Raw genomic sequence first — 25980 nt, forward strand, 5'->3', positions numbered from 1 at the left:
AATTCAATAAGATTTCCTGATAACCTCTGTGGTACATCCAGGAGTGGTTTTTCCTGTGGGAGGGAATATTTGAGGCTGGCAGCCACAGTTTTAATGTTAGAATTGTTTGGATGTGGGCCTGCACTTGGAGCAGAAAATCCACTGCCATTTCACAGCATTATTTGCTGAATGGAAACCAGGGAATTGACATCACCTATTCAAGAGCAGGAAAAATGGCATTAACAGCAGGGTGTAATTTTTTTTACAGTCCCAAGCCTTCCTTTGTTTGCAATTTTAGCTTAATATACTCATGATACCTTGAAACATGGGTATGCATTGAGATGGGGGTTTGAAATTGCTTTTGTGGTTGTTTCTGGCTTATATAAATGTATACATTCTCTAAAGATCAAAAGTGACTGGAAAAGAGGATTTGGAAGAGATTATTCATCAAAATGGTATTTTTTTGGAATACATTTGGGGGAGGGGGCAGGAAGAGAAATTTCAAGCTTGGTGTCTCAGACTTTGCTTTTGTTCAGCTTTCTTGGACAAAGAATGTCTCATTTTAACCAAAACTTCTAATAAGCCACTGGAGTGAATATATGCTAACAAAAGTAATGTCAAGTGTTTCAATAAAAATCTCTCCTGCTAGTTGATCACAGAAGCACAAACTCTGTGGTTATTCCATTAATTCCCCTGAGAGATTCCAGGGTGCTTTTTCAAGAGCAGATCTACTTTTTTTATATTATTCATTGAAATATATGGATTTAGTTTAATATTTTCAGGTCTGTGTTTTTAATTTTTTATTTGCATATAAAATTTATAAAGTTAGATTATGATAATGCTGTTTCCAGTGTTTCTGAAAATACTTTTAAAGTCTGCCTTGCATAATCTGTCAACTCAAATTATTACATTTGCATCTTTTTTTCTAGAGCCTGTGCAATTAAAAACACTTAAATTATGTTTTATCATAAAGTTCAAGGGAGAAGATAAGCTAATTTGTTCATAGCAGTTTTGAAATCCTGCTTAATACTTTTATTTTAAAATGTTCTATTAGGATTGAAAGGAAAGTGTGGGAAGAAAATGGCAAATCCCAGTGTAGAAGCTGTAGAAGTCTTGTCAGAGTGCTTGAGAAGCTTTAAATGGTCTTGTTTAGTTAAACAAGGAATTAGGAATTTGCTTAGGGAAGACGTGGGCTGGAGGTTGTATAAAACAGAATCAGAGAGGTCAGGGGAGATGACAGCAGGGCTGGGATGTGATGGAGAGTTAAAGGATTGAGGTTCTTGTGCAAACGTGGAGAAAGTGATTTCCAGCATTGCTGGGACTCTGGGAGACTTGAAATAGTTCAGTTCATGTCACAGATTCCTCAAATTTACACGTGTACAAGCAGTGTTTGGTGGCAGGTGAATGTTGTCTGTAGTTATTTGTTACCTTTTAAACAGCAACAACATAAGAAAAAAGAAAATGTTTGTATTAATCTAAACAGGAAAGTAGGAGTGGTGTTCCTTGAGTATTTTGTGTTCATTCTTGAAGTGAATTTGCTTTATTAAGAATGTTTTATAAGAACATTTGGAGAAATCTGGGAGAGAATTCTCTGTTAGTACCCAAAAGTGAAGGTTGTGCCATTCTTCTGCAGAAACAATTCGGAGCAGAAAAATGCCCAAAGCAATGAAAGGCCCAGGATTTGTGCCATTTCTCAGCCCTGCCCTGCCCAGTGCTGCAGCAGGAGCTGTCCCATCAGGATGGAGAGCTTGGTGACAGCAGGGATATCTGCCCACAGAAGGGAACAAGGATCTTTAGGAGGGTTGCAGGGAAAGATGGAAGCTTAAGGACCAGCTAATGAAAGGGATTGCAAAGCATGTTGTATTCCAAAGCTTGTAATGCTTGTATCATGTTTAAAGAAAATAATTCAAACCCTACAACTTCACCAACATTCCTCCTTCCCTTTGCACTCCCCTCACTTATCTTTTGCCAAGAGCTGCTGTAAGGAAATACTTCTCTGCATTTCTCTTGTTCTGTCTGTAATAATGGTGAGCCTGAAACCCTTTCTGCAGTGGCAACTTGCCGTACTTCAGTAAATTGTGGCTTTTGGCAGATAAATAGAGTTGGTAAAATTTTTTTTGATCCCCAAAACCCTCATTTATCTTCCCATTAAAAAATATATATACATACATATATATATATATTCCATCTTCCATTCTTCCTCTTCAGTCTGTAAAGAACAGCATATGATGTGGTTTCTGTGTTGATTTTCTTGATGATTTTTAGCCTGTCAAAGACCTTCTGTCTCAACAACTTTGAAACAAAGATTTTTTGAATAGATGAGAAAGTGCAGCTGCCAGATGAACCGACACAAGAAACTGGAAGGGGAGGATCTTGCAGATGGTTCTAATAAAACTGGGCAAACAGCAAATGGGGGCGGGGGGAGAGGGGGTTGAAATGCAAATTGCAATCCCAGTGCAAGTTTTGGGGTTAGTTTGTGAGAGAAAGTTGCATAAGCAGCCATTTGAGGCTTGGGCACTGGGGGCAGTTTATTGTTGCTCTCAGTTTTTCCTGTTGCCACGCTGCTGCCAGCTTCTCCTTCTCCTGTGTCCGTGCTGCCACCTGAGCTGGGGTGGCTGTGCCAAGAGCCCTCCTCTGGAAAGCCCCATTCAGCTATTCACAGGGCTTTCAGGAACATGAAATACCAATAACCATTCAGCTATTCACAGGGCTTTTAGGAACATGAAATACCAATAACCATTCAGCTATTCACAGGGCTTTTAGGAACATGAAATACCAACAACAGGCTAGGTTTTCAGGAGCTGCTGGGAGAGGAAATTGTGCTTGTTGGAGCACAGAGCAGTAAAAATGGAGCAGAGGCTTGTGTTGCTTCATTGTTCCTGCCTCTGCTATCCCAGAGCCAAAATTGCATTTTGGCCAAGCCTTGATAAACTCTGTGTTTGAAGTTTGTACTACATGATTCATTCATAAGGATGGAGGGTGACTCCATCCTTAGTAGTTGTAATTTCTGTCTTTTCTGCTAATTTTCTTCTCTTATTCAATGGTATTGGGTCTCCAATATTAGGCCAACAATTAATGAATAAAATTGCAGTAGGAGAGATGCAGATGAGGGCCTGGATAGCCTTTGGTGGTATCAAATTCAATCACTACTTCTTGACATGATAATTTGGGGTTCTTTAGTGGTTCTTCGGGCCAGAAAATCTTACTGACACCTCATTTCCAAAGCCAAAACAACTAAGTCTTTCTTTTTTTTTCTTCCTCTTGCTAATCTTTCCCTTCTTGAATGAAAGGAAGAGTGTTTGAGAGCATACAGGCTTTCAGCTCACACAGCAGCCCTTGGGGATGTGTCTTCATCTTGCTGTGTCAAAAGCTTTTCAAATCAGTAGTTCGGGAGCAGCAAATCCTTCCAACGCATGAGTAACAGATACTTGTTTTATTTAAGAGTCCTTAAGCATGAGCAAGTCATTAAGTACTTCCTTTCTCCCCATGAATCAGTTCTATTTTAAACAGTCATCATGTATTTAATATTTTTTTAAAGTATCAGAAGTTCTGACTTTTAAACTTTTCTGGAGTCTCTCGTGTACCTCTGTGAATTTGTATTAAAAACAAATCTGTCAGGAGCTGCACATTCCCTACACTGATGCATTCCCTTTCCCTTTCTCCTCCAAAAGTGGAAATGTTGTGTGTGCAGCATTTCTTTGCCCAAGGAGACAATTTGGAAGTGAAGCAATTATTGCTCTGAAAGCAGAGCACATCTCTCCTGGTCAATGGCTGTGTAATGCCACCTCAAATGCCACCACCTGAGTGGCCTCAGGAGCTCAGCAATGTCCCCCTGGGGGCTGGGAGTTCCTGGGGGCAGAGTTTGCTGTGCCAGGGGGTCCCTGCAGCCTCCTGGGCAAAGCTGCCCTGCTCAGGATGTGTGTGGGATTCCACTGAGGGGATCTCATGGTTTAATGGAATGCTTTGCTCGTGGATATTGACCCTGTGATGTTGTCATGCTTCTCTGATTCAGTCCATTTGGAAAGAATCTGTTTCCCCTCTTTTTACTGTATCATGCAAAAAGGATAACAAACATAAATATTTATAGTTGGGTATTTTTGCAGGGGTTTGTGTCCAAGATACAACATGCTGAGACATTAAACAGCATAAGTGTTGCCAGAATCCTACCAGCCTGGCAAATCTGACAGCCAGCTGAAGGCCAGGGTAAGCTTTTATGATAAAATCAGGCCATGTACTGAATGCTAAAGCATCACCAGTTGTTCACAGCTCAGGAAGAATTCACTTTCAACCATCATGAATAGGAAAAATCTTTCCCAAATGAATGGTGTGTGAGGTGTGTGCAGGGATGGTGTGTGCAGGGATGGTGTGTGAGGTGTGTGCAGGGATGGTTTGTGATTCATTTGTTGAGCATTCCTGCCCTTTGTGCTGCAGGGACAGCAGAGGGGACCGAGTCACATGGCAGCTCTTCACACGGGGCTTCTCCTGCCCCAGCCTCCAGGGAAAGCCAAGGGAGATGCAGGGGGACTCATCTGCAGCATCATTCACTCCACCCATGTGAATTGCCTCTTTGGAGCAGCTGCTGAAAAGAATTGCACATCATCTTTATTAATTAACTTCAAATGTTTTAAATCAATCTGTAGTACTGGGCACGGGAACAGAAGTGAATATGGAGTGGCTTGAGTCATTTCTTTTTGAGTGCTAGATTGTGTTTTTCAAGTCCCTGTGCTGCTTACGAGTGCAATGACAGCTGTATCTGTGATCTCTGTGCCACCTGTTGCCTTAGCCACCATTTAATGTGCACTCTGCTGGTGTTGGAGATAAAATGTTTTCTGTGACACCTATGAAACACCTCAGTGATCCTCACAAGCCACAGGAACACCAGATTTATATCCAGCTGTGGCAGTGAGTCTCTGCTATCTCCAGCTGTGCAGCTCCACAAGTGAAGGCAAAGGGCAGGGACAGCCCTTTGTACTGCTGGGCAAAGCCTGCAGAATTTTAGGACAGAAGTACAAACACCTGCATGCAGCTAAAATTTAAAAATGCATGTAACTGTTGATATTTTATTATATAGCTACAGCTCTGGCAATGTTTCCTGGCTTGGAGCTCCCTATAGAGATGTGCCAGGGGCGCCCACAACTTGGGAGCAGGTTCTGCAGGCTGGTGGGCACTAAAGGAGTAGAAAAGGAGTAGAAATCCATCTAAAGGAGGAGAAATCCATCCCCCCTCCTTCCCCAGCCAGCTCCTTGAACTGCAGCATCCTGCCTGAATCCACAAAGTTCCCAGTCTCTTGTTCTTCTTGCTAATAAAAAATCATTTTGGAAGGGGTTAAAATTTTACACAAACAATGTTTCCTTATGCTGAGGCTTTAAATAATCTTTCATTGTGGCCATTCCATGCCACCAAGTGTTGGCTGATTTCTTCAGGGCTCTTTTCTCTATTTCAAAGCACTTGATAATATGCAAAGAAAAAGTTTGCTGCTGTGTGAGGATCTCAGAACTATGAAGGATTGTGGTGTTCCCTTAACATTCCTTCTGGAGGCTTTGCAGGGCTCAGTTCTCATCCCTGTTCTTCTCCTGCATCCTATTTCTGCCTAATCCCATCTGCAAAAGTAAATTGGTTGGTAACACTGGGTTAGGAGAAGATTCAATCTTCTCCATCCAGAGGAAGCTTTCTCCTCATCTCTAATATCTCTATTTAGATAATGAGCCACAAGTTGAAGTCTGATTTAGTGGTGATTCCCTTACCTGCCTTCAATGCCAGGATGTTCACCCTTCTCATTAAGTCCATTGTCAAGCACATAATGTGTGTTTTCTCTTTGGATAATTCTTATTCATCTCACTTGTTGCTGCTCATCTGCAGAGCTATTTCAGAATCTTCCTTTCAAATGTCCTAAAAAGTCCTTTTGTGGTGATAATCGTTGTCAAGGAGTTCTGGTTGTGCTGCTCAGTCTGTGCCCTCACCAGGCTGTGTTTGCTTTGCACAGAAGTTTAAGTGCTTTGCTCCTTGTTATTTGTGGCTTCCCTTACACAAATTATTTGTGTTTGCTTTCTTTCTGCCAACTTTGTCACCCACAAACGTGTTCACACTTGAAGTCACAAGAAGCAGAATACCAGAGGAGGGGAAAAACCAACCCCACAAACGAAACCCCAGGAGATCTGGACAGAGCTGTTTCCTTGAATAAGCTCTGCTCCTTTTCCCAGGAAAAGTCCTTCAGTCTTCCAGTGGGTTCTAGAGGCTGTTCCTCAGCCTGTGCCTCCAGTCTGTGTTCCTTTCAGAGCTGCAGCACTGTGCTCCTGGGGAGTGGGAAAGAAATGGGAACCTTAAGGACAAAAGTCTGGGGTGCCAGCTATGCAGCCAGTATTCTGAAAAGAATTCAAATGTGTTTTTTGTAAAAAAAAAATGCTTTCACAGCATTGAAGAGATCAGGAGGTCACTCAAAAAAATTTACAATAAATCAGATTTGAAGTTTGTTTGAAATAATCTTCTTGTCTGTCTTTCACAGAAAATGTTGCTGCCCTGACCAGCAGTAATGAAGAGAAGGGGGTGAAGTCAATTTGTCTGGACAAGTGGGAAGTTTGAAATTTTCAGCAGGATTTATTAGCAGTGGCTGCAGGAGGTTTTGCCAAGCCAGCTATTGACATGAGAATGGATTCAGTGCCTCAGACTTAAGTGGTAACTCATTTTTCTGCCATCTTCTGATTTCCAATACAGTACAGCAGGGTAATTTATATTATAGATGATATTGTTTTACTACTACCAGAGTTTAAATAGACAATCTTACAAGAGGCAAACATGATTTTGTCAGCTTCATTCATTAGCAAAAAGTTGAAATTTTAGTATCTGGTGCTTTATTCAGTAGTTGAAATTTCTTCCTGTGGTTTCATCCCATGTGATCATCTTTGAAAAACAAAAAGAGTTTTATCCATTACTTACTGTCTTCCTACCCAATGTCCAGCAAAATGCAGTTTGGAACAGGGTGTAGATGTAGCTCTGTCCCTGTTTTTTGTTATATTTCAAGTCCTTTGTGTGACTCCTGAAACCTGTTGAAAGATACACTAATTTGGCACACTAGGAAGTTTTCTTTTTTCTCCTGACATTCAATAATTCTTCAAAAATCTTTTTCCATTTTCTTCTTTTCTTTGCTCTTCTTATTTACTTATCTTTTTCTCTGCCATTCATAGGTGGGTATTAAACTTCTGAATACTTCTATGCCTGTTCTCCTGAGGTCAGTCAGAAATACAAAACTGTGCTACTTTTTAAAGTTAAATTGGGAGCAGAAAGACCCCCCCAGCTCTGTCTTGCTTCCCATTTTGGGCTCTGTGCCTTTGTAACAGTGTAGAACTGGCCACTAATAACAGAAGCTTTTAAAAGGGTGGAAGGGAATTACCATATCTTTAATACCACACCAAGATGATGTTTCCATGTCTTTTGAGGCAAAAGAGTGAAAGGAGGTGTTTGTGCTCTCCTCAAAGCCTCACTAAACCCCAGCTCAGGAGAATCTGCCTTAGTTTGAAAACTGTGATGTAACTGCATATATCAAAAATGACATCTCACCACATTCCTTTCATTTGTCATGAACAAAACAAAGGAAATCTGTTATGTGCTGTGGCTTTGTTGGAAATGCTTATCTCTTACTCTACCCTCTTTTATTTAGAGGGAGAGTGAACAGATCTGACAGTGGTTTTATGTGACTGATGGTAGAAAAATTAGACCAGCATTTCTGAATCTCACAAATATAGCTGTTCTTATTTACCAGTCCAGGTGAGGTATTCACTCCACCCCTGTATCATAGGCTGTGTTAGAACTTCAATGGGAGAGCAGCCGGTGCCCCAGAAGGATTCTGTGAGGTTAAGGGTGGGATTTCAGAAAATGGTCAGCATTAAGGTAGCAATTCTGTCTGAAATCCACACTGCTGCTGTGTCTGTTGTGAGAGCACAGTCAGAGCAGCACTTAGGAGCCTTCCAGCCAAGAGCTTAGAGCTCAGCCAGTGCACCAGGTGCTCAGGAGGCTGCCAGATTCCTCCCTCACTGAGTTCCCTTCTTTAGGAGTTGTCTGGTTTGTTGCCAGAGTTGTTTCTATACTGTGTCAGTGTCCTCTGCTGCATTGGCAGGAAGGGAGGGCTTGCAGATTCCATCTGTCTGCAGTGGTGACAAATGAAGCTCAAAAAGAACTTAAAAGAAAAAATGTTTTTCTTCTTTCAAGTTTTCAGATTTACTGTGCTCTCCTTAGTGCTTTTTCTCTGGTGCTCCCTGTAGCCCAGCAGTGTTTTCTCTTTGAAGGTGTGCACAGATCCTCAGATCTGATTCACTCATGTGTCTAATGAGAACAAGAAAAAGACAGTTCCAGCTCTCATGTCTGTTTTGCAAAAGTTTTGGAGCTGGAGCACCTCACTGGGATGTTTGGTTTCTGTAGGGCACTTCAGAGCCACAAATATGAGCAGCACAAGGTACAAAGCAGCCCTAGTCACAAACGCTTGCCCATTCTTACAAAAGAAAATGCACCACCCTGGCTTGTCTGTGTGCAGGCAGTCAGGAGGGGATACAAACACATTCTAACCACCATCATTAGAGGAAACATTCCTAGGAAACTTGAAGGTGATGTTTTTTCTGCTCCCTTGTACATCCCTGCCTGGCAGAGCAACTTCTTTGTGCATCCAGCCTTTGACAAAACAGCACTAACTGTAAATCTGCTGGGGACAAGGACTTCAGCTGAGCAAATAGGCTCCCATAATTGTTTCTGCATTCAAATTACTATTATTTAGCTGATAAAAGTGACAATCAGAGGCCCAGAAACAGGGAGAACAATGCTATGGGATAGATTCCTCTGCTGGCACAGGAAGATGTTCATCAGCTGAACACCAAGGGGGTTTTGCAGTTGAGGGAAGAGCTGGGTGGGATGAGGCCTGGCAAGAGCCAGGGATTGCTGCAGGGCAGGTAGGTCTGCATCTCCTTCCTGCATCTCCTTCCTGCTGGAGATGCTCTGGAGTGGCCTAGGTAGGAACTGATGGAGTGCACAAATTCTTTCTGTCTCTAAGAGCAGCTGGAGGATGTTGCCTGGGAGGTGCTCTTGGCTCAGGGATTTTACATGGGAGGGTTTTCTCTCAGCTTGAGAACATTTTTTCCGCTTGACTCACTGACTGAAATCTGAATGAGTGATAAAATTTCTAAAAGTAATGTTGAATTGGTTGGAAAAATAAAAACTGCATTTATCATCAGGAAGGAAGGACAAAGTAAGGGGAAAGATTCAATGAAGAGGAAGTCACCACCTTCCCAGGAACAATGGGAGGCTGTGGGCAGCTCACACACCTCAGCCTGCCTGGCTCTGCAGCCACACTGAGGATTCTTCTGAGGCCCTGTCAGGCTCTTGTCCCACACACAGGACCCACACACATTCTGTGGGATGCTTTCATTGAGAAGGCTGCCCAGGAACGTGTTTGCAGAGGTTCCCTCACTGTACAGAGCTCGAGCCCGTGTGTGCATGAAAGGAGACTGCCCACTGACTCCTGCAGAAGCCATTCCTTGCCAGGAACAACAGCAGCCTTTGTTGCTTCTCTTTGGCTTGGCACAAAGAGCAAGGAAGGAGCAGAAAATGCTGGCACTGAAGAGGAGCCATATGAGCTGCAGATAAAGTGAGGTATCTGCAGGGACAGGCAGGGGCTACTGGCTTAGATGGATTTTTAGGATAATAACCATAATAACATTCTTTTAATGATCTTACATTTCTATAGTGCATTTCCTGTGTGCATTCCTGAACAGTTTTCCAGACTCCAAGTGCTGTATCATTTCTGTGTGCTTGCAGTTTGGAGAAGCTCTGGGCACAGAGCTGGGTGTGCTCCCTGCAGAACAGGCCAGCTGCTTCCCTCTCAGGGTAAAACAGGCAACACACAGGGGAACATTTGAACTGCAATTGCACATGCACAAAAGAAAGATGCAAAATTGAGGATATTGATCTCAAAATCAGAAGCTGAAGATACTGAAGGCAGGATCTGTTGGAGTTGGGGGTTAAGGAAAAATTACTTTTTTTCTTCCTGAGACCTGGCTTGTTCATTTGTCAAGTTCAACCAAGCTTTTCCAGCTGAGGTTTTAATGGCTGAAGGCTGATTCCAAATGGAAACATTGACAGACTAAGCAACAATAACTTAATAATACTTTTTCCATGTCTCTATATGCACTTCTTTCCAGAGGGCAGTTCAGATTTTTCACGCTTGCAGTGTCTCTGTTTTCACTTGGACTTATCTCTGAAATGTGCCCATCACAGGTGTGTTAAAAATTCTGTCCTTGTCAGTTTAGCTGATAGAAGGCAGCTAAACTGACAAGGCTGTGGCTGAGGCTGTGTTTGCTTGGATTCATGCTGGTGTGATGGCTGGAAATTTCAAATAAACAGGACAAAATGGAAAAATTATCCTGTAATTGTGTGGGGCTCCTGGTCTTCATTTTGGCCATGCCCCTGTAAGTTCCATCCAAGCAGATCTGCTGCTGGGGATCTTGTAGCTCCTTTTGAGATGGGATGGCAGATTGCTTATTGCAGGAGGAGGGAATTTTCAGTGGCTGGGAGGTGAAAGGCCTTGCTTATGGTGAGGTCTCTTCATTTGCTCAATATTTGTAACAAATTCACTTTCCCTGAATTTCCATCATGTAAAACTTGTGTCTTTTACTCTGTCATTTCTTTTATCAGCTGCTCAGTTGGTGATAATTGCATTGTGTTTTTCATATTGGTTTCTTTCATTTTTCTCTAGTCTGTTATTATGTGATGTGGCCTTGGCAAGAAACACATTCCCATTCTTCCAAACAAAAAAAAAAAAAAAATCCCAAACCAAAAAAAGAAACCTGCATACAGTTCAGACCCTGCTAATTAAGAAAACTATGAACTTCTAGGTGAAAAAGATAATTATCACATTTGAACCTGCTGCAGGCAGTAATCATTTCCATGGAATGCAGGTAGTGCCACTGTGCCAAGGTTCTGGGCAGTGCTGGATGCCCCTGGGTACTACAGCAGCCACCTCATCCAGGGAGCTGCTGCAGCAGCACTTCTAATGCCCCCTTTAACACAAAATAATTGGAGTTTTGGAGGCTTCTCAGATTCCAAAGGTTTCTTCACTTTATCCAGAATGCAGCTTTTCCTCTGAAACATCCATTTCCCTGGAGCTGGACTAGATGACCTCCAGCCACCCCTTCAGCCCTGATGAACCTGTGATTCCTTAACCCTCCCCAGGATGTCTGAAAATGCACTCAGAACCAGCTGCTGATGATGCACAGTCTTTGTTCCTTTGCTCTTCCAAAGAGGAGTTCTTTCAGCCCAATCATCTCTATCTTAAATATGAACATTAGCATATCTATATTTTAAGCAGGAATACTTCACAGGCAAATAGGCAGGGCTTTAAAGAGACTTCAAAATATTTCCAAAAATACCTGCCTTGCTTTCTTTTTCAGCCTTGTCTTTATGTATCATTCTCTATATGAGTTAACCTACTTTTTTTTGCTAAGCTTTTATTTTTGTTCTGTTGCTTTCCATTTCTGGTGATATAAATTCTGTGTATTCTCTTGGGGAGAACTGCAGGTTACACTTTAACTTGCACTGTGGTGGCAGTGCTTTGTGATTTACATTACAGTGGCATTCCAAAGATATTTCACAAAATTCAGACTTTCCCTGCTGAAGGAGTATGGTCGGCCATGTGCAAACATAACTGGGATTGTTTATTTTCCCATTACTAGATAAGAAGGTGCAAGGACAAATAAAATACAAAATGAAAAGAATCCCTATTCTGGATTCTTTGGATTCCTGCCTCCCCACCCCGAAGTTTGGAGAGCACTGCAGGCTGCTGAGGTGCCATTATCTGCTGCACAGCCCTGCCCAAGCTCTAACAATTCCTAAATAGTTCTGTTCCTATTTTACTGTGCTGCATTGCTGTTCTTATGAACATCTTTGCCAGGTTAAAATACTTCAGATTCTTCATGGTGATTTCTTGAATTAGTAACTAGGAATAAAAGTGCCACTTGATAAACAGTAGTGACACCTTGTTTTCTCCTATCAGTGCAGCTGTAAACCAGTCAGAGGGACTGAATCTGTCCAAAAATCCCTGTTTCCAGGGAAAGCACTGCTGAAAGTGGAACTGAGACAGACAACTTTCTCTTGTTGGGAATGACTTCCTCTTTCAGTTTTTTTTGCTGACAGCACAGTTCAGGTACCTCACAATCTAAACATGTATTGTTCCATGCAGGAGGAGAAGTGCATCAGCAGTTCTGACTTACAGACATTTCAGACTTCTTGAGCACTATCTCTGCTGTCCCCTCCTGTAATTGTTTCAGATATATGCACAGTCAAATCAGGATATTTGGTTTTCGGCATAGAACTGTTTGCTTTCAACATTCATATAAAGCTTACTGAGGAGGATATACACACACACACCAATTTAAAGATGCCATACTCTGAGAAATAAACAGGTATTACTCCAGTAATGCCCACTGGAGCAGTCTGGGGTGTATTTTATTACATCACTGTTGTGATTTCAGTGTATTTAAGTTTAGGGCTTTAAGTGAGTGAATTTACAGGTATTAAATGGATCAAAATTTATGAGTTTGCCTTGTTAATGTAAAAGACATTTCTTCTGCAGCTAAAGAAAGATGGCACCAAGCTCACTGAAGGAAAAATAGTCCTTGCCTGACTATGACTCTGTGCTACTGATTTTCAAGAGTTTAGCTGATAATATCCATTAAGCTTGATGCTGGTGATGGATACAAAAATTAACCTTGAATATCTGGTAGTGACATACTTGAGTCTTGCATCAGTCAGTATTCAGTTAATTATCTAAGTATCAGTGCAAAGAGAGCAGGCTCCAGCTGGCTGTAATTAGGGCTGGATTGTTCCATGCCTTCAAGACAATTTTTACATTCATGGGATCTGCAGCTTTCTGTTGTCCTCATTTCCTGCAACATAAAAGCACTTGTGTGTCAAAGAATGAAAGGGGGCAGAGAGTGAGAGAGGCTGTGCAGATAAATCTCATTAACATCCCTGACAGTTTGGCTGAGAAATAGGCATTGCAAGATCTAAATAATTTTTTTTAAAAAATAAAGATGGAGAACAAGCCCCAGGAGCCATAGACAGAAAGTGTTATTTCACTTGCCCGGAAGACAAGGTGGATCTTTAGAAAGCACAGGGGGTTTTATAAAAGCTGAAATCTGCTCTGTAAATTTTGGTCTTAATGAGAGACCAGCAGGCTGTGCAGGAGGAAAGTTGGATGGCAGCTGAGGAGTGTGTGACAGACAGTGGGTGAGGTGCCCTGGGATGCAGCACTGCCAGTGCCAGAGGTGCCAGCCCCTTGGTGCAGTGCAGGCTCTGGGCTCTGCCCTTGTGCTGCTGAGTTCCCAGCTCTGCAGTGTGCACTGCCTCCCAGGGATGCCCTGGCTTGGGGAGACACTCCTCAGCTCCCTTCAGCTCTCAGGGCATCATGACCTGTGTAGCCTCTATTTCAGCTCATGAGCAACACTGGCAAGTTTTCAAATTATTCCTCTATTTAGGGAAAAATAGCCTTCTGTGCAGTTTGCATGTAAAATTGCATGTTGGTATTTCAGTGGGATCCAGTGGGGAAGGTTTGTGCCAGCAACTGGGCAGGGGGGAAGGGGCAGTCAGTGTGAGCCCAAGAACTTCAGGACAGGATCTGTGCAGGCCATGATGCTGCACAAAACCTGCTGCAACCTCCCCTGGCACTTCTGGGGAGCAGAGGGAGGCAGAGGCCCAACAGCCTCCCATGTTGGTGCTCACTGCTGATGTCCTTCCCTCCCTGGTCTGACAGAAATCCACCCTCCCTCCCCACCCTCAGTGGAGCTGCTGCAGTTTGAAAGCTGGGGCTGTTCACAGGTGTCATGGAGGTGAGCATGGCCATCTCATTTTAGCTTATGGAAGGTAACAAAACCAGTAGTTGATAGGGAAAGGTGTACAAGTTAAATTCCTTCTTTATTGGATGCAGATTAAATACCGTCCCAAGCAGTTGCATGTGTGTTTCTGTTCAGGTTGGCTCTATGCAGGCATCCCCAACAGTGCTGTGCCAGGTACCTGAGCTGCATTTAGCAAATGCTTTTGCCACGTGGTCATAGAACTGCAATACTGAGCTGTGTCTGGGCCATCCTGCAGTGCCCTGGCACTGGCTGAACACAGACAATCTGTGTGTCACAGCACTTCACTAGGGCAAGGCTGAAGTGTGCAATATACACCCAAGAAAATAATTTTATTTTGTGTGCTGAAAAACACTTTGTACATTTTCTTTTGTGCACTTGATTATTAATAGAGAATCAATGTTTTGCTACTTGGACAAGAATGCTTTACTTACTGACCTTCTGTGAAAGTTTCTATGCTCTGAGTATAGAGTTTAGAATCACAGATTCTGCTGATTGACTGAAACAAAGTCTCTCAATCCTCAGTATCTCACTAATTTCCTTGAAACGTTGCTATGACAGCTGTGCAAAAGCAGCTGGACAGATAAGAAAGTGATACCCAGTGTGTAAGGACAGCCCTGCCTCACTCAGCCACACAGCAGAGCCATGGTTTGATGTCAGTGATTCAGCCTAGGGATGAGCTGTGAGCAAGGGCACTTGGTGGGCTGCTCTCCCCCATTACAGAATCAGAGAATTAAGGTTGAAACTAAAGCTCCCCTGCACTCTGTTCTTCCTTGTTGTGAGGGGCCCCCATGTGAGCCCAGGGTGTGAGGAGTGGCCTCAGCAGTGCCCAGCACAGGGGGATGGAGGTCACTGCCCTGCTCCTGCTGCCACAGGACCTGGGGCCATTGGCCTTGTTGCACACCTGGGCACATCTGGGTTCATGTTCAGCTGTGCCCAGGTCCTTCCTGCTGGGGAGCTTTGCAGTCCCTCTGCCCCAGCCTGTAGCACTGCAGGGAGTTGTGAGCCAGGGACAGGACTCAGCTCTTCTCCCTGCTGAACCTCATAGAGTTGGCCTTGGCCCATGGATCTGGCCTGTCCTGGTCCCTCTGCAGAGCCCTCCAGCAGATGAACATTCCCACCCCACTCAGTGCTGTCTGCCACCTGGCTGAGGGTGCCCCCAATCCCCCCAGGCCAGCCCTCCTCCTTCCCTTTAGCCTGGGTTAGCACTTGGTGGCCAAAGGACAGGGAGGCATGGGGGAAGTGCCTGAAGTCCTTTCCTCCCCACAGAAACTCCCTTTCCTCAGTTTGATTTCCAGCAGGGGACACAGAGCCACAGGCTCCATTTTGCATGTCTGTATTTCAGTGGTTTCCAGAAAATCTAAAGATATATTTTCCAGGAAATTAAGAGAATTCAGTTATGATGGCAAAATGTTAAAGGTACAAGTTGCAGCAAAATTCAGGAGCTCTTGAGAAGCTCCTCCACTCTGATTTGAGGTTCATGAGGTGATTCATCCCAGAGACCCTGCCTTCCCAACTGCCTCAGCTCATGCAGAAGTTTAAGCCTGTGTCTATGTTGCAACTTCAGCATAAGGGATAATGGTTCCTAATTGTTGAGTAGCACATTGAGTGCATAAGTGCTGACCTCTCTCTGCAGCACTGTGCCACAGAAGGAATGGCTTTCGTGTTGAAACCCAATTGGAGTAGCTGTAATGCTTCATGCATCATTTTAATGGCACTCTCAAAAAGCCTGGTATCTCCGTATGTCATTATCTCAGACTCTGCAGTTGTTGTTTCTTATTTAAATGTCCTATCTCACTTGAGATTTAATGTAATTAGAACCAGCCTGTGGAAAAATCTTTTTCTATTATGTCTTAGCTATTGTTCCAGTCAAGATGGTAAAGCAAATCAAACAGGATATAATGAAAATGATAAAACCATTTGCAAGAGGCAGTTTTCCTGAGGGAAGCAAAAGGCAGCACCACTTTTCATTTTGCTTTGTAATTCTAAACATGGCATGGGCCTGGAGTGACTCCACAGAGACCTGTCCAATACACCTGAGAGCCCAGACAGGTACAGCTGGCAGGAATCTGCCTTGGCTGATCCAGCAGGGAACCAGAGCACCACAGCAATAAGCTTCTTCCACTGTTACTGCTGCTGTCCCAGCCTCTTCAGCCAGCACTGGGTCTCCTTGCCAGCCAGGGTGTGTGTGAAGGAGCTGGGCCTGCAGTAATAAACATCTGAGATTGTTATTTTTTCCTCAAGCTGCAGCATCCTGGCTGGGGAGGGTCATCCAGACTGTGGGGTCTGCAAAGGCACTGGCACCCACAGCTTCAGTGGAACACAGGTCTGCAGCAGGAACTGCTGTGTCTCCTGTGGAAGGAGAGGAAAAAGTGGCCAAGGCTTTCTTGGTCTGGCTTGGAGGCCACATCACAGCAAGGCAGGAGCCCTGACTGCTGTCTCTGCTGGGTGATTTCTGAGCAGTTCAGGTGTTACTGTTCCACATCTCTTGGCTTTTCTATTAGGTTTATCATTTGACATCAAAGCTGTTTTACAATGTATTTTCTCTTTTGTGCACAAGCCACTTGTGAGCAGGCTTTTGTATTGTCAGACGTGTTACAGAAATCCATATTCATTCCCAGCAGTATTGATAAATTCAGCTCTGGGAGGCTCTGATGCAGGGCTGTGTGCCAAGGCCAGAGCTGGACAGGCAGTGCCTGCACAGAGGCTGCCAGGGCTCTCAGCCCTGCTGGGTCAGAGGGGATGTGTGGGATTCACATTCTCTGAACCTGAGAGAAGCAGACAAGAGAATGATCAAAACAATTCTTATCTCATTGGCTGCTCCTGTGTTGTGCCAGAGTAGAAAGCAATATGGAGATTGTTTACCCACAGTGATGGTGATTTGTTTCCTTGGCCTGTCAGTCAGCAGTCACAAGATTCTGTGCAGTTGAGTTGAGTTGGGTGCTTGTGCAGATTCAGTTTAGATGTAGTGTAATATAGTATAGAATAATATAGCATAATAAAGTAATTAATTAGCCTTCTGCTATCCATGGAGTCCTCCTTGTCTTTCTCCCCCTTCATTGGGGTTGCCTTGTTTCCCATAGGGATGGATCCAGTGCCCATGGCACAAAGCCTCTGCTCCAGGCAGTGCTGCTGCTCTGGTCTTGGCCTTACCTGGGACCATGGGCTTTGGAGTGCAGAGTGCAGCCAGCTCAGTCTGTCTTCACACAAATGTCAGAAGCAACAGATCAGGCTTGTTTTTCAAAAGCCATTGATGTAAAAATTCAAACAATCAAAAAAATCATTAGGCTAATACCTGTAAACTATTGCATAACTTCAGATGTAATGAAAAAAGAAAATCTACCTGGAAAAATTCTTTTGTTGTAGGTTTCTGGGTTTGGTGCTGACTAATTTATAGATCACCTGTGCACAAGTTTTCCTCTTCTGTTACCTTGATCTCTTTGGAATTCAAGAAACAGTAGTTTCTTCTTCTCCCCTTCTCCCTGCTCCTTTCTTGTAAAGAAATGATTAAATACTCAGAGTACAAATGCTGCACATGAATATTTATAAGAACTTTTATAACATTTAGCAAGGCAATGCTTCATGGCTGTCTCTTTCTGAATGCACATAAGAAAGTGCCATAATTTCTTCGAAGCTGCACTGAGTCCTTATTTGCTACTGGGTTGGCAGGAGCTGGAGGCTCCTCAGGGCTGCAGTCACTGATGATGACAGAACACAGAAACCATTGGGGTGTTTCCTACTTTTCTGTTAAAGCACTTGGCTTGTGTTTAATATCTCATAAGAACACATTTTTCATGCATCATTTACATTTAAGTTGTAGAAAATTGCTAGGTAGAAATCTTGTAACTGGCATTGGATAAATACCTGATTCCTGTGTTGATCCTTTGGTCTGGGAAGAAACAGAGTTAAATGTCTTCTGCTTGGAATACTGACACTGTGGGACAATTGAGTAGCCCTGGAGCACACTGTGCAAAGCACTTGGAGGGTCCTCCTGTTAATGCAGAAGTGCTTTAGCCTCCACTTCTCAGCATATTGTCTCTCTGGAGTAGGGCATCCTGTGCATACCTAATTGCCTGTGTAATGCCTCAGAGTGTTGTCACACACCCACTTGTAAAAAGCAAATGGAAACTAGTAGCTCTTAATAGCAGATTTATCCCCTTGACATCCTGGAAGAATTTAGATCAGATTAAGCACAAGAGGAGAAAGAAGAAAGGCTTTAGGAATAAGCAAAAAGGAGAGAGGGTTAGAGTTGTGATTTGTTAAAGCTGAAGATAATTTTAGAAGTGGGTTTGGAAGTCCCTTGCTCATAATCCTATTGTAACCTTTCCCCTTCTCCCTTATAGACTAATTGCCATAAAGTGCATGTTCTCATGTCCACAAGGTTACTATAGGAATTGGAGACTTGCAGTGTTTTTTAAAGCTGGAGTGCATGATGTGGATTGGAAGTTACCTGTTGGAGCTTGGCACAGCATGTGTGGGTCTGTGTGAGGGGCTGCTGAAATGCCCCCCATGCTGGCAGACCCACTGGGGGCAGAGTGGGAATCACCCCCAAGCCAGGGCTGTGGCACAGCTGTGACCAGAGCTGTCACCTCCTGTGGGTCTGCCTACTCACCCTCCCCACTGGCCTCTCACAGGCTGCTTTCTGTGGGGTGGCCTTTAAACCATCCCCACTTTAACATCTTTCACTGGATCAGCTGGCTAAGTTAGTTCTTCCTGGAATTCATTAATAGTATAATATTTCTGTTTTGTAATCATATTTTCTCAGATTTAAGTCCCCTTTCATCTGGTCACACTTACTTTAGCTTTCTGCCTGGGATGTGTGTGTCTTCTGTAGATCTCAATCTGAAGATGTCAGAATATCCCAATGGATCTGATACTTGTGATTTCTTCCCTTTTGTGTGTGTGTTTATAAATATGTCTAATTTATACTTCTCTGCTACAGCACTATGCAAACTATAGAGATGTATTTTTAAAGAAGGCACCATTTATGTGACTTTAAACCCTGAACTACTACTGTACTTAATTTTCAGATAGTGATTTTGATCTTCTTCCCAGATGTTTTGGGCACAGTAATTATTAGAATTATTTTCATCATTAGCAAAGGACAATTGAAGGAGACTATCAACAAACAGTTTTGTTTACATTTCAATTAAAGCTGTACACTTGTGGCATTACATTTATCACCAGATATTTCAATAATGAAATTGAAAGACAATAATGCTCTCAGTTGGGCTTTACTTGTGCAAAACTTTTGAACCTGATGCATGACCTCTGAGCATGTCAGAGTCAGAACTTGGTTACCTCTGTAAGAAAAGTGTGTACTCACCTGAGAACTCCTGAAGTGTGTTTTGCAGCAGGCATAATTCAGGATCTTGGGAAGATGCTCCCATGTTTGCATCTACAGGAAACAAAGGTATTGTCCACATTGGTGTGGAGCAGCTCATCAAATCCAACCAACCAGATTAAACAAACTGTAGTCCTTGGATACTAATATCTACAAGAGTTTTCATATCACATTTTTCATAGGGAAGATTGAAATTGCATTTCCAAAAAAAATTATGTAGTATGACAGCTCTTCCTGATTTATTTCTTTGCAGTTAATTTTCAGTAAAAATGAAGCATGCACCAGGGAATGCATAGGCATAACAAGTGGTAAAATTCCAGGGACCTTTAGAGACTTTGATCTGTCTCTGATCCCTGGCATATTACAGGTTTGTGGAGATTTGAGGCAAATTTATTTTATTACTTCTACAGAGCCTCAGACTGAACTCTTCCATCATAGCTTGTGAGACAAAGGCCTTGACTCAAGCAGGGAACTTGCTGCTGGAGCTTGGTGTGTGACTGCAGAGCAGGGGCTGCAGGATGTCCTGGAGCTTGGTGTGTGACTGCAGAATGTCCTGGAGCTTGGTGTGTGACTGCAGGATGTCCTGGAGCTTGGTGTGTGACTGCAGGATGTCCTGGAGCTTGGTGTGTGACTGCAGAGCAGGGGCTGCAGGATGTCCTGGAGCTTGGTGTGTGACTGCAGAGCAGGGGCTGCAGGATGTCCTGGAGCTTGGTGTGTGACTGCAGAATGTCCTGGAGCGTGGTGTGTGGCTGCAGAGCAGGGGCTGCAGGATGTCCTGGAGCGTGGTGTGTGGCTGCAGAGCAGGGGCTGCAGGAATTGCTGCCACGAGGGAAGGGAAGGGAAGGGATCTGCCTGCCCCTCCTTCAGCCCAGGCATTAATGATGCCTCACTTCAGCAGGCAGCCATCTCATTATCTCTGTCAAGTCTCCTCTGCCCTTTTCCTTTCCCGTTCTTCTTTCTCCAAGTTTAGCAAGTAATTAAAAGAGTACAGTGGCTGAGGAGTGAAAAGGGAATTTTTCCAAATGCTGTTCCTTGTAAAGTGTAATCCATCGCCCACACCTCCCAGGGCAGTGATTGAAGATCTCCTCACATTTGTCTTACTTGAGATTTAAGCAAAATCATCTGCTGAGCATTTCAGTCTATCCATGTGCATTACAATCCATCCAGGCTCCCTGAAAAGAAAAATGGGAAAAAAAGACATGGTTAATGTCCTGGGCTTTATGTGGAGAGAAGAGATTTCACATCGGGCACTAGAGGCAGAGGCTCCAGCCTATCTCCTGACTACACAGAGCTAATTAGCATGGAGAGCCCGTCCTTTTGTTGGATTAGCTCAGCCTTGGAAGGGCTCTGGGCTGGAGCAGCAGTGCAGGGAGCTGGGGCTGCCTGGCTGTGGCACTGCCTGGGGCTGCACTGTGTCCTGGCAGGGCAGGGCAGGGCAGGGGCTCCTCTTGGAAGCCCCCCAAAACCCAAGCCTTGCTTTGGCACAGCCACAGGTGAGCAGAAGTTGTGCAGAGCTGCTCCTCACAACCACTGTCTCTCCACTTTTCTCTTTACTCTTCCTGTTCCTGCAGTACCATATGGAAGTAAGGAAATTACTTTGCTCTCTACAGAAAGGAAGAAGAAACAAGTATTTTTATGTAGCAGAAATTTTTGTATTAACCTGTAGTTTGAAGAGCTGCACAGCACAGAGCAGATCTGCTTCAGTTACTCAGCTCTGCTGTATGAAGCAATCAAGAGGCCAATCCTCCACCTGTATCCAGGCAGCTGATAAATCTCCCATTATTAACTTCACCTTTTTGATTTTTTTTTTTTTTTACATACATAATTCTGGCATCTAAACAACTCCTCTGCCTTTATTGAGTTTGACATACTGCAATTTCTCTCAAAATTAAGGCTTTGGGATCCCTGTTCACATACCAGGTTTCAACAAAAGGCTTTATAAAACAGCTGGCTTTAAAAGCTGAGTGATTGTCAGATGAGAAATGATTTGTACTTGAAACAGTCATAGAAGGTGAAGTTAGTAGTGACTCATTTTCTGGTTATGCCAAAAAATATTTCTGCAATCACTGAAATTCAAAAAATTTAGCATTTAATCTTTATTCACATTACTGAGACTGGTTTTTCTGTTGAATAACTGCTGGATACTATTGCAAACAAAAGACTTGCTTTTTAAAACAGCTTTAAAATAAACCACCAATTCCTTGTGTTTGAAAAACCATGTTGCCTGTCTTCCTTGTGCCTCTGTATATCGTCTTTGCAGATGCTGGATTTTAGTGAGGGATAAATAGATAACCTGATTAACAAGTATACAAAAGGCTAAATTAACTTTTAAATCTAGTATATTTTAGTTTCGTTTTTCTATGTTGTTACTGAGAAACCAAAATGATGAAAATGCAGTGGATGTTCTGTGGGTTAGGCCTGGCTATAGGTGACAGGTTTGAAACTGGGTGTAGGTAGCAGGATGCTCTGTATTAATCTTTGTCCTAAAATTAGTCAGGGGTTTTTATGAACAGTCTGAAAGAAAATGTAAATAGGGAGAGAGGGAGATTTGAAAGCAGAGATGTGCACTGAAAAAAAAATGGAGGAAATACATTTTATTCATTATGTACAGCTGTAAACTGGGAATAAAAGATTTTAGGCCGGGGTTGCCTGATTGCACTGAGAGAAGTGAAGCTGCTGAAAAGCTTGTGGAAGGCGTGAGCACATCATCATCATCATCATCGTGAGTTCTGGCTAACAGTCTGGGCTGCAGAGGGCAGTGCCTGGCCTCCAGGTGTGCAGGGATGTGCTGCAGCAGTGGAAGGGCTGTGCTGGTGGTTGTCCCCAGGGTGGAACACTGTGCCCAAGGGTGCTGCTCACAGTTCACAAGTGGCACTGGGGGTTACAGCTTTGGGCAGCTTCGTTCCCAGAGAAGGCCAGAGAGCTCCATTTATTCATGTTTGTGTTTGAAAATAGCAAAGTAGAACCAGAAGTGCTGCTTGAGTAGGGGGAAAGGGATGAGTAAGGCAGCGTTGATGGCTGTCACAGTTACCATGGCAACCCCTTGGCCACCGGTCGGGATGCCATCCCTGTTTATGTAACCATCACAGAACATATGCCACCACCACTAATTAAGCCAAGGTTGAGCCCAGAACCTCGAGCTCTGCCATACCTCTTTTTTTTCTGTATAAATTGCAGGGTTAAGCACTACAGGGAGCGTGGGGTCTCCTGTGTGACCATCCTGGGGACACCTGGCATCACCTTCCCCTCCTGGGCAGCAAGGAGGTGGCAGCAAGGCCAGGCTGTGCTCCTGAGCAATTCCCTCAGGCAGTGGAATGTGCTGGTGTGTCGTGGCCAGCCCCTGGAGACTGAGCCCAGGAGCTCAGAGGGAGCAGGGACAGAGCTTCGCTGCTGCCGTGCAGCTTGATGCTGCTGCTGTGGCTTTGTCTCGCACTGGTTCTTGTTATAAACAATTTACTTCCAAATGCCACAATGTTGCACATGGCAGGAATAAACCTCCCTCAAGACCCTGCAAGAGAGCAGGTAATAGCAGCCTGTCCCATTTCACTGGAATGGCAGTGACAAAAGGTAATTGCCCTGGGCTTGGTGTGGCTCCTGGTTGGCTTGCAGCAGCCCAGTTTGCTAATAAAGTATTCTGTCATAAAAATCTCGTTTGAAAGGCAAGGAATTCAGATGAGTGTGGTTCTGCTTTTACCTTCAGATCCCTGTGGACTGGTATTGAGTCATCTCAGCAGTACAAGAGTAGAAAATTCACATTGTTTTTTCTGGCTACAAAAGGCTTTGGATTCTCAGGATTCTGTCAAGCACAAGTAGGAAAATTTGTGTCTGGCAATCAGCTCCTTTAGGAAAACATTTCTATCTGTAAAGAAGAACAAAAGAAAGGGAATTGAATGTTGGTGGTGATTTTCTTTCTCTTTCCTTTGCTAGAGCTCGTTTGCTGTGCTTCAGCTTTGTTGTTTCCTGCTGTGTCCTGCTCCAGGAGCGAGCGCTGGCCGGGCTGCAAGTTCGGTATCCCCAGGTACGATCAGCAGCGCTGCGGGCCGGCCCGACCGGGCAGGGGCTGCAGGGCCGGGCTGGGCAGGGGCTGCAGGGCCGGGCTGGGCCGGGCTCAGCCCTACGGCCCCGAGGAGCCACCTCTGGTGCCAGGCTGGGCTGAGCCCTGCGGCTCTGCTGGGCCACCTCCAGTGCTGGGCTGGGCTGGGCTCAGCCCTGGGGCTCCGAGGAGCCCCCTCTGGTGCTGGGCCGGGCCGGGCTCAGCCCGGCGCCTCTGCTGGGCCACTTCTGGTGCTGGGCTGGGCCGGGCTCAGCCCTGCGGCTCTGCTGGGCCACCTCTGGTGCTGGTGCCGGGCTGGGCTGAACCCTGTGGCTGCTCCCCGGGGCCACTTCTGGTGCGGGGCTGGGTTGGGCTGGGCTCAGCCCTGGGGCTCCGAGGAGCCACCTCTGGTGCTGGGCTGGGCCGGGCTCAGCCCTGCGGCTCTGCTGGGCCACCTCTGGTGCTGGGCCGGGCCGGGCTCAGCCCTGGGGCCCTGAGGAGCCACGTCTGGTGCCGGGCTGGGCTGAACCCTGTGGCTGCTCCCCGGGGCCACTTCTGGTGCGGGGCTGGGTTGGGCTGGGCTCAGCCCTGCGGCTCTGCGCTCACCTCTGGTGTTAGGCTGGGCTCAGCCCTGTGGCCCTGAGAGCCACCCCTGGTGCTGGGCTGGCCGCATGCAGCTGCCGGCTCTGCCGGCTCTCCTGCCTGCTCTGCCGCCCGGAGCACACGGGCAGCGCGGGCAGCGATTTCCCGCCTGGAGCAGCCCGCTCAGGTTCATGCTTCCCCTTACTCCTCCTTCAGCACTGGCTAAAAATTACAGTGGTTTACACACTTGATAGGTATAAACATCTGTCTGTGAAAATGCAGGCTATTTCTTTTCTCATGGAGTAAATTGAGCAAATTCCCCAGCTGCAAAAACCAGTCATTGACTGTAAAGATAAAAACTAACACAGGATTTCTGTTGCATTTCCTTTCTGATTCTGTCCTTGATTGTATTTAATGATGCCTTCACTGCATAGTTTTCCATGTGTGGATTATTTTAAAGTATGGAATCAGATTTGGGAAACTAAAATAAATTACTGGGTTTTGCTGAGGTTTTTTTCCTGCCCTACATCTTGTCTCTTTTGGTAGCCTAAAAAGCTGATTACTGACTGTGGGATACCCCGGCTTTGGCTGTTAGTCCTTTTCTGTCCCCATGGAGGGCAAGGGCTGCACACAGAGCCCCCACGATGTGCCTGGAACATGGGGTGTTGTGGGCTAGCAGGCACAACACTTAATCATCAGAATAAGGAAAAAGTCAATTCTTATTATGTATGCCAAAAGCATCCAATGCCAATACCTCCTAATTCCTTTTCTGAATTTCATCTAATGCTGGTGCTTTTTATCCCTAATAACATTCTTATCAGTGGTGGCTTGCCATTTCATGGGAATGGATTTTAGGCAAAGCATAAGTAGAATAAGCAAAGAAATTATCTGTTGTAAACTTCAACACTAGTAAACATTAATATCTTTAACCTTTTGACTTGGAGCTCATCATTCATTTCATTGCTCTGGCTTATGAGTGCAGATTAAAATTTCTTGCATTCATCTTGCTTGGTGAAGTAGCTTATTGGGATGAATAAATGACACCCTAATTAGAAGAGTAGCCTGAGTGAGAGTAAGCTGCTGGAACCAGCTTTGATGGTCAAAAAATTACCTGTAGCTAGTTTCTCAAGATTATCAAAGAGGCCCTCAAATTAGAATGTCTGTCTTTGATCATAGATGTGAGGAATGAGGCAAAATGAGTGCACCAGGCAGATGGCAGGGGGAGGAGATGGTTGCTGTGGAATGGAAAACTGGAGGAGTTTTTACAAAGATTCAGGCCCTTTCCAGGCATTGCTCTACCACATAGTGAATGAGACTGCAGTATAGGGCTTATTTTTATTTATATTTTCCACCATAAAATAGTAATGTATGTGTCTTTAAAAGTTAAATTGATTAGGTTATTTTTAAAGAAAAATCCCTCTTCTATCATTCCTCTGTAACCTTACCCTGATTTTTCTAGCCTGTAGTATGCCAAGCTTCAAACAGTACTAATCTTTAGTAATCTCTTTCCACCTGGCTTCCTTACCTGGCTGATTCCCACTGCCTGTCCTGGCTGTGACTGTGGGTTTGTCCTGCAGGACCTGTGGGTGTGGCCCAGCCCCTGACAGGGTCAAACATGAAGTCACAAAAGGTACAAATGGGATGGCCCAGGACTGAGTGACAAGTCTAGGACAGAGTGACAAAGTGTGGGAGGAGGAGAGGAAGGCCTGACCTTACCTGGGAGATGGTGGCATCTCAGTGCTCCTGCACCCTGGGGTGATTTTGCTGGCTCAAGCTGAAACCACAGACAAGCAGGATCTGCTAAGAGGAGGAGCAGTCAGCCCCAGCCCTCAGCCTGCCCAGACTGCTCCAGTGGCCAGCACGGGAACAATCTGCTAATGAGCAAATCCTCTTCTCCACTGAAAGGGTTAATGCTGCTGTCAAACTCTGAAATTGGGAGCTTTGGGTTCACCCCACCTCGTACAACTGTCATGGCTCATCCCATGTATAAATGTCTGCTTGTTCCTCTGAATCCACTGACCCCTTGATCTCAGTGCCAGCTTCTTTCAGGAAGTGTTTTATGTGGAATAATTTTCTTTTTGGAGATGTAAATATGCTGCATTGGGTTTATTGCTTTTTTTTTTTTTTTGAGACAGACACTAAATGGGAACACC

At 44.5% G+C, this 25980-nt stretch overlaps 1 protein-coding gene across 2 annotated transcripts in view; it reads left to right on the top strand.

Annotated features, from left to right (window-relative positions):
- The first annotated feature begins 6555 nt into the window (after positions 1-6555).
- PEAK1 (pseudopodium enriched atypical kinase 1) overlaps positions 6556-25980 on the top strand; it is a 63386-nt gene continuing 43961 nt past the window's right edge. For both annotated transcript variants that reach the window (XM_066558541.1, XM_066558540.1), the window contains exons 1-2: positions 6556-6651; positions 23140-23230. The gene's annotated coding sequence lies outside the window, so the exon portion shown is untranslated. The remainder of the gene's footprint in view (positions 6652-23139; positions 23231-25980) is intronic.

This window comes from Molothrus aeneus, chromosome 13 (genome assembly GCF_037042795.1).
Source record: "Molothrus aeneus isolate 106 chromosome 13, BPBGC_Maene_1.0, whole genome shotgun sequence".
Lineage (NCBI taxonomy): Eukaryota > Metazoa > Chordata > Aves > Passeriformes > Icteridae > Molothrus > Molothrus aeneus.